The sequence below is a fragment of the Myotis brandtii genome, unplaced genomic scaffold (genome assembly GCF_000412655.1).
Source record: "Myotis brandtii unplaced genomic scaffold, ASM41265v1 scaffold933, whole genome shotgun sequence".
Lineage (NCBI taxonomy): Eukaryota > Metazoa > Chordata > Mammalia > Chiroptera > Vespertilionidae > Myotis > Myotis brandtii.
The window spans coordinates 826677-835522 of NW_005371850.1; positions in this window are offsets into that span (position 1 = coordinate 826677).

The following is an 8846-nucleotide window of genomic DNA, read 5'->3' on the forward strand; positions in this document are numbered from 1 at the left end:
ATTTATATGTATATTTTATATATAATTATATAAATACAGATACAAACATATAGACATACATATACACAGATGGAATGGAATGTTACTCAGCCATAAAGTAGGAAATGTGACAACATGGATGGACCTTGAGAGCATTATGGCAAATGAAATAAGTCAGAAAAATTAGACAGACAAAATATATATATGTGGATTCTAGAAAGGACCAATTCATGGAAATAGAGAGTAGTGAGAGTGAGAGAAATGGGGAGATGTTGGTAAAAATCTACAAACTTCCAGTTATCTATAATAATAAAAGCATAATATGCTAATTGGACCAGATGTCCTTCTGGACATCCTTCTGGACTACTTTCCAAATGAGGCTGGGACTGCAAGGGAAGCCTGGGTCTTGGGTGCCTGTTGGTGGCTGGAGGAAAGCTCAGGCCCCAGGTGCCAGAGGGAAGCCTGTGCCGCAACCTGCATGGCTAGGATTCAGGATCTGAAGGAGGGGCCAACGCACAAATGAAAACACTATACAAGAAATATGAATTATTAAGGGGTGGGGGCTAGGTGGTGTTTCTTTCTTGAAGAGCACACTGACCTCTGGCAGGTCTGCTTTTTATTTAATTGAATACACATTTTCCCTTTAGCAATGCATGCAGGCATATCAAAGGTAAAGTTTGGTGAACAGTAAAATGATTATCAGGTTAGGGAATTGCCTTGAGCCACCACTATCTAAACAGACGTGGTGCTTAGCATCAGCCCTGCTAACGCCCAAGTTCCATCGGCCTCTGCATTCCTTGGTGCACTCTCATGATAGTATCGGCAGTGGGTGGCTGCCTGCATCTCCCCATTTTTGTTTTCTTAATAAATCTTGAAAAGTGTATGCTATCTGTAGGGCTTGAGTACTTTTAAGACTCTTCATTCTGCATCTGCAGACTAGAAATAAACATATAAGAACGAGAATGAGACGGACAATAGTGGTTATGCTAAGAGGCAGAAGTAAGGAGATCCAGTGAAAGGAATTAAATTCTTTCATGTCCTTTTTAAGTTGCTGCCAGGTGTCTAAGGAACTAGTTTATAAGTTTGCCTGGGATAATTGTACAATATGCTGTTGTAATTCCGTGGTGCTTAGCATCAGCCCTGCTAACGCCCAAGTTCCATCGGCCTCTGCATTCCTTGGTGCACTCTCATGATAGTATCGGCAGTGGGTGGCTGCCTGCATCTCCCCATTTTTGTTTTCTTAATAAATCTTGAAAAGTGTATGCTATCTGTAGGGCTTGAGTACTTTTAAGACTCTTCATTCTGCATCTGCAGACTAGAAATAAACATATAAGAACGAGAATGAGACGGACAATAGTGGTTATGCTAAGAGGCAGAAGTAAGGAGATCCAGTGAAAGGAATTAAATTCTTTCATGTCCTTTTTAAGTTGCTGCCAGGTGTCTAAGGAACTAGTTTATAAGTTTGCCTGGGATAATTGTACAATATGCTGTTGTAATTCTAAAATATCAAGGATTGTGTTACCTTTACCCCAAGCACCAAGAAAGGTGATTTTTTTATTGATTCCCAAGAGTGTAAGGTACTATTAAAGGGAATGGGGGTAACAAATCTGGGGAAAATTATGGCACTGTAAGGATATTCTTTGCTCTAAGCTGTGGTTTTACCACCCATCCATAGAACTGTAGATTTTAATGCTGATAATTCTAAATCAAATTGGCTGTCAATTATTTTTTGTATGGACAAGGTTTTAGTTACATTTTTCTTAACTTGCTGTACAAACTGAGAAATTTCAACAGTTTGTACCATGGATGAAGCAGCAATTACTACAGAAGTAAGTAACACTACTAGAGCAAAGGGTCCTGCAACTAATATTCCAAGAAATCTTTTTTGTCATTTTAAGATTTTTAACAGGTGATGTAACAATTTGTAGGTTTGATGAGATTTCCAAGGCTTGGTTATGTTAGTAGGAACCCAAGTGAAAGCAGGTTATTTTAAAATCATGTGGGAATCTTTTTGGAATGTAGAATTAATACAATGAGATAGTGTGCAACCTGTGCATGACACCTCATACAAATGGCTTGTTGTATTAAGTCACATATGGATGGGGCCTGAGAGGAGTACACAAGGATCAAATACTAGTACATAACAGGTGGCAAATACTGTCTTACTGGGAGTTCTCCATAAGGTGCTAATGGAGTTATTTAAGATATAGTTAAAACTATACCATTTTATAGGTGCAAGTGCAGCAGCTAATTTCCATTGCATGTTTTGTAGGGGCCAATTATCATGTTGTAATTGAGATCCAAAAATTTCTCCTCCATATCGTGAGATGGAGTGATTAGCTTCAACATATAGATAGGATGTGGTCTCCTTCCACTTTAGGATGTGATTGTTACTATAAGCAGACCCATACAGGCTCCAATCCACAAAGGAAAAACTGTTAAGTTTGCTGCTGGTGGGGTGGTCACTATAGCAGTCTTGCAATTTATTTCTTCCTCTGAGTGGTGCCCTTCATAAAACTTTTTACATAATGGCTTAGCAGGGTGATGACTTAGTAATGTTACATTTTCTGTACCTTTCCCAGGAGCAATTAGTGATAGGAGATGTATTTGAGCTTTTGCTTCTCTCTTCTTTGGTGTCCATGCTAACCAGAAACATCTCTTTAATTCTACACACAAGGGAGCATCAGTGGGATTATGTATCATACAAAAGGGAAGCTGGGTAGTGACACCCATGTAATTATATTTCGCCCAGATACTTCCTTGTCCCATCAGTGGTCCCCCTGGATGACCAAGGTGCTTGGTATTATTGGTGACTATACTAGGCGGGGGATCAGCCCAAGTAAGGGGTCTCACCCACGGAGGGTCAGGAACATAAGTCCAATAAACTTCCCCATTTGCCCCTGGTAGTATTACTGCACAACTGATGGCTGCTAGCATGGCAAGGAAAACATTCTCAGGTGTTCGTGGGGTTTTTGTTTCTTCACAAATTTGCTCAGCTTTCTGGACTGTCTTCTTCACCATACCCCAGGTTATCTCTGGACTGTTTGTCTTGTGTCTCATTCTCAGACTAAGGGTCATATAGTTCATAAACCAGATGGATGAAAAAATCAACTTATGTAAGAATCAAGAAGAAATGAAGAGTGATATAGCTGCAATAAAAAAACACCATTGAAAGTTTCAACAGTAGACTAGGAGAAGCAGAGGTCCGAATAAGCGAATTAGAAGACAGGGAAACAAAACACACCCAAACTGAACTGCAATTGGAGAAAAAAATTAAAAGAAAGGAGGAGAGCCTAAGGTAACTATGGGACAACATGAAACAAAGGAACATACGAATAATAAGGGTACAAGAACAACAGAAAGAGGAACAAGGGTTAGAAAACCTATTGGAAGAAATAATATCAGAAAACTTCCCTACGGTGGGGAAGGAAAAAGTCACACAAGCACAGAGAGTCCCAAACAAGATGAACCCAAAAAGACCCACGCCAAGACACATCATAATTACCATGGCAAATGTTCAGGACAAAGAGAGAATCTTAAAGGCTGCAAGAAAGAGACGGAAAGTTACTTACAAGGGATCTCCCATTAGATTATCAAATGATTTCTCAAAAGAAACACATCGGGCCAGAAAAGAATGGACAGAAATTTAAAAAGTGATGCAATGCAAAGGACTGAATCCAAGAATACTCTGTCCAGCAAGGTTATCATTCAAAATTGATAGGGAAATAAGAAGCTTCACAGACAAAAAAAGTTAAGGGAGTTTATCACCACCAAGCCAGCAATGCAAGAAATGCTAAAGGGACTGGTATAAAAAGAAGAAATAAAAAGCTAAGAAAGAAAACAGGCACAAAAAATAGAAATGGTTACAAACAAGTACCTTTCCATAATAACTTTAAATGTAAACGGACTAAATGCTCCAATCAAAAAACATCGAGTGAATGAATGGACAAAACAACATGACCGATATATTTGCTGTCTACAAGAGACACACCTCAGAATAAGGGACTCACACAGACTGAAAGTAAAGGGATGGAAAAATATCTTTCAGGCAAATGGAAATGAAAAAAAAGCTGGGGTAGCAATACTTATATCAGACAAAATAGACGTCAAAGTGAAGGCCATAACAAGAGATAAGGAAGGACACTTCAAAATCCTAAAGGGATCAATACAACAAGCGGATATAATCCTGATAAACGTACATGCACCCAATGCAGAAGCATCCAAATACATAAAAAACTCCTGGAAGATATCAAGGGAGAGATCAACAACAATACAATCATAGTAGGGGACTTTAATAAACCACTGACATCACTGGATAAATCCTCTAGACAAACAATCAGCAAAGAAACAGCAATCCTAAATGACTCACTAGATCAGATGGACTTAATTGACATCTTCAGAACACTTCACCCCAAAGCCATGGAATATACATTCCTCTCAGGTGCTCATGGGACATATTCAAAAATAGACCACATATTGGGTCACAAGCAAAGTCTCCACAAATTCAAGAAGATTGAAATCATAAAAAGCTTCTTCTCAGACCACGATGGCATAATGTTAGAAATAAACTACAATAAAAACAACCCAAAATACTCAAACACTTGGAAGCTGAATAGCATGTTATTAAATATTGATTGGGTTACCAATGACATCAAAGAAGAAATTAAAAACATCCTGGAAACTAATGACAATGAAAACACAACAATCCAAAACCTATGGGACACAATGAAAGCAGTCCTGAGAGGGAAGTTTATAGCTCTACAGGCCTACCTCAAAAAACAAGAAAAAATGGTAGTAAATCATCTAACTCTACAACTCAAAGAATTAGAAAGAGAGCAACAAGAAAACCCCAGAGTGAGCAGAAGGAAGGAGATAATAAAGATTAGAGCAGAAATAAATGACATAGAGACCAAAAAAACAATACAGAAAATCAATGAAACCAAGAGCTGGTTCTTTGAAAGGATAAACAAGATCGACAAACCTCTAGCCAGGCTCACCAAAAAGCAAAGAGAGAGGACCCAAATAAACCAAATCAGAAACGATAGAGGCGAAATAACAACAGACCCCACAGAAATACAAATGATTGTTAAACAATACTATGGACAGCTCTACTCCAACAAACTAGACAACCTGGAGGAAATGGACAAATTCCTAGGAAAATACAACATTCCAAAACTCAATCAGGAAGAATCTAAAAATCTCAATAGGCCAATAACTATGGAAGAAATTGAAGCAGTCATCAAAAAGCTCCCAGCAAACAAAAGCCCAGGACCAGATGGCTTCTCAGGGGAGTTTTACCAAACTTTCAAGGAAGAACTAAAACCTATCCTCCTCAGACTACTACAAAAAATTCAGGAGGAAGGAACACTTCCAAGCTCATTCTATGAAGCCAGCATCACCCTAATACCAAAACCAGGTAAAGACAACACAATGAAAGAGAATTACAGGCCAATATCCCTCATGAACATAGATGCCAAAATCCTCAACAAAATCTTAGCAAATCGGATCCAGCAGTACATCAGAAAGATCATACACCATGACCAAGTAGGATTTATCCCAGGAATGCAAGGATGGTACAACATCCGTAAATCAATAAACGTAATACATCACATAAACAAATTGAAAGAAAAAAACCACATGGTCATATCAATTGATGCAGAAAAAGCATTCGACAAAATCCAACACCCATTTTTGATAAAAACTCTCAGCAAGGTGGGAATAGAAGGATCATACCTCAACATAATAAAAGCCATATATGACAGGCCCACAGCCAACATCATACTCAATGGACAAAAACTAACACCATTTCCCCTAAGAACAGGAACAAGACAGGGATGCCCACTCTCACCACTCCTCTTCAACATAGTCCTGGAAGTATTAGCCATTGCAATTAGACAAGAAGAAGAAATAAAAGGCATCCAAATTGGAAAAGAGGAAGTAAAACTGTCCTTATTTGCAGACGACATGATATTATACATACAAAACCCTAGAGACTCCATCAAAAAACTACTAGACTTAATACATGAATTTGGCAATGTAGCAGGATACAAAATTAACCCCAAGAAATCTGAGGCATTTCTATACACCAATAGTGAACTTTCAGAAAGAGAGATTATAAAAACAATCCCATTTACCATCGCACCAAAAAAATTAAGATACCTAGGAATAAACTTAACTAAAGAGGTAAAAGACCTCTACTCAGAAAACTACAGGACGTTGAAAAAAGAGATAGAGGAAGACATAAACAGATGGAAGAACATACCGTGTTCATGGATTGGTAGAATCAACATCATTAAAATGTCCATACTACCCAAAGCAATCTATAAATTCAACGCACTTCCCATTAAAATACCAACGGCATACTTCACAGATCTAGAACGAACTCTCCAAAAATTCATCTGGAATAAAAAAAGACCCCGAATAGCTGCAGCAATCCTGAGAAAGAACAAAGTAGGTGGGATCTCAATACCAGATATCAAGCTGTATTACAAAGCCACTGTTCTCAAAACTGCCTGGTACTGGCACAAGAACAGACATATAGATCAGTGGAATAGAATAGAGAGTCCAGAAATTAGCCCGAACCAATATGCTCAATTAATATTTGACAAAGGAGGCAAGAACATACAATGGAGCCAAGATAGTCTCTTCAATAAATGGTGTTGGGAAAATTGGACAGATATATGCAAGAAAATGAAACTAGACCACCAACTTACACCATACACAAGAATAAACTCAAAATGGATAAAGGACTTAAATGTACGACAGGAAACCATAAAAATTCTAGAAGAATCCAAAGGCAACAAAATCTCAGACATATGCCAAAGCAATTTCTTCACTGATACAGCTCCTAGGGCAGTTGAAACTAAAGAGAAAATGAACAAATGGGACTACATCAAAATAAAAAGCTTCTGCACAGCAAAAGAAACCATCAACAAAACAACAAGAAAACCCACTGCGTGGGAAAACATATTTGCCAACGTCATATCTGATAAGGGCCTAATCTCCAAAATTTATAGGGAACTCATACAACTTAACAAAAAGAAGATAAACAATCCAATCAAAAAATGGGCAAAGGACCTAAATAGACACCTTTCAAAAGAGGACATTCAGAAAGCCAAGAGACATATGAAAACATGCTCAAAGTCACTAATCATCCGAGAGATGCAAATCAAAACAACAATGAGGTACCATCTCACACCTGTCAGAATGGCTATCATCAACAAATCAACAAACGACAAGTGCTGGAGAGGATGTGGAGAAAAAGGAACACTTGTGCACTGCTGGTGGGAATGCAGACTGGTGCAGCCACTATGGAAGACAGTATGGAGTTTCCTCAAAAAACTGGAAATGGAACTCCCATTTGACCCTGTGATCCCACTTCTAGGAATATATCCCAAGAAACCAGAAACACCAATCAGAAAGGATATATGCACCCATATGTTCATAGCAGCACAATTCACCATAGCTAAGATCTGGAAACAGCCTAAGTGCCCATCAGTAGATGAATGGATTAGAAAACTGTGGTACATCTACACGATGGAATACTATGCTGCTGTAAAAAAGAAGGAACTCTTACAATTTGCAACGGCATGGATGGAGCTGGAGAGCATTATGCTAAGTGAAATAAGCCAGTCAATGAAGGAAAAATACCACATGATCTCACTCATTCATGGATAATAAAGACCATTACAAACTTTTGAACAATAATAGATACAGAGGCAGAGCTGCCTCAAACTGATTGTCAAACTGCAGTGGGAAGGCCAGAGAGGGTTGGGGGGCAGAAGGGAGGGGAGTAAGAGATCAACCGAAGGACTTGTATGCATGCATATAAGCAAAACCAATGGACATAAGACACTGGGGGGTAAGGGAGGGCAGGGGATTGTCAAGGGCAGGGGGAAAAAAAAGGACACATATGCAATACCCTTTGTAATACTTTTAGCAATGCCCATCAGTAGATGAATGGATTAGAAAACTGTGGTACATCTACACGATGGAATACTATGCTGCTGTAAAAAAGAAGGAATTCTTACCATTTGCAACAGCATGGATGGAACTGGAGAGCATTATGCTAAGTGAAATAAGCCAGTCAATGAAAGAAAAATACCACATGATCTCACTCATTTATGGATAATTAAGACCATTATAAACTGATGAGCAAAAATAGATACAGAGGCAGAGCAACATCGAATAGACTGTCAAACTACAGCGGGAAGGCTGGGGAGGGTTTGGGGGTGTGAGGGCGGGTAAGAGATCAACCGAAGGACTTGTATGCATGCATAGGTGCATAACCAATGGATACAAGAAACTGGGGGGCATGGGAGGCTAAGAGAGGGTCAAGGGGAGAAAAAAAAAAGGGTCATATGTAATACTCTTTGTAATACTTTAAGCAATAAAACAATATAAAAAATAAAAAATAAATAAAAAGACTAATCCTAACAATCCTGGTGGTACAGGCCCCCAAATTCCTGTAGGAACAGCTTGCTGAGCCGTATCAGGGGTCAAAGTAACTGCTACTGTGCTGTTGAGATCCAGGCCTGCGCTCCCTGGAGTGGCTCAGTTGAGGAAATACACTGTGGGCCTTGCAGGGCATCAACCCCCTTGTGTGTGGGGCTGGGGGAAGCCCCTCTGGCTGTTTCCCTGCAGCTGGCCATTCCCTAATTCTTGATTTAATGTCTGCCCATTTCTATGAAATTTAGATCTACATTGACTAGCCCAGGGGTGGGCAAACTTTTTGACTCGAGGGCCACAATGGGTTCTTAAACTGGACCGGAGGGCCGGAACAAAAGCATGGATGGAGTGTTTGTGTGAACTAATATAAATTCAAAGTAAACATCATTAAAAAAAAGGGTCCGGTTTTTTTTTTTTTT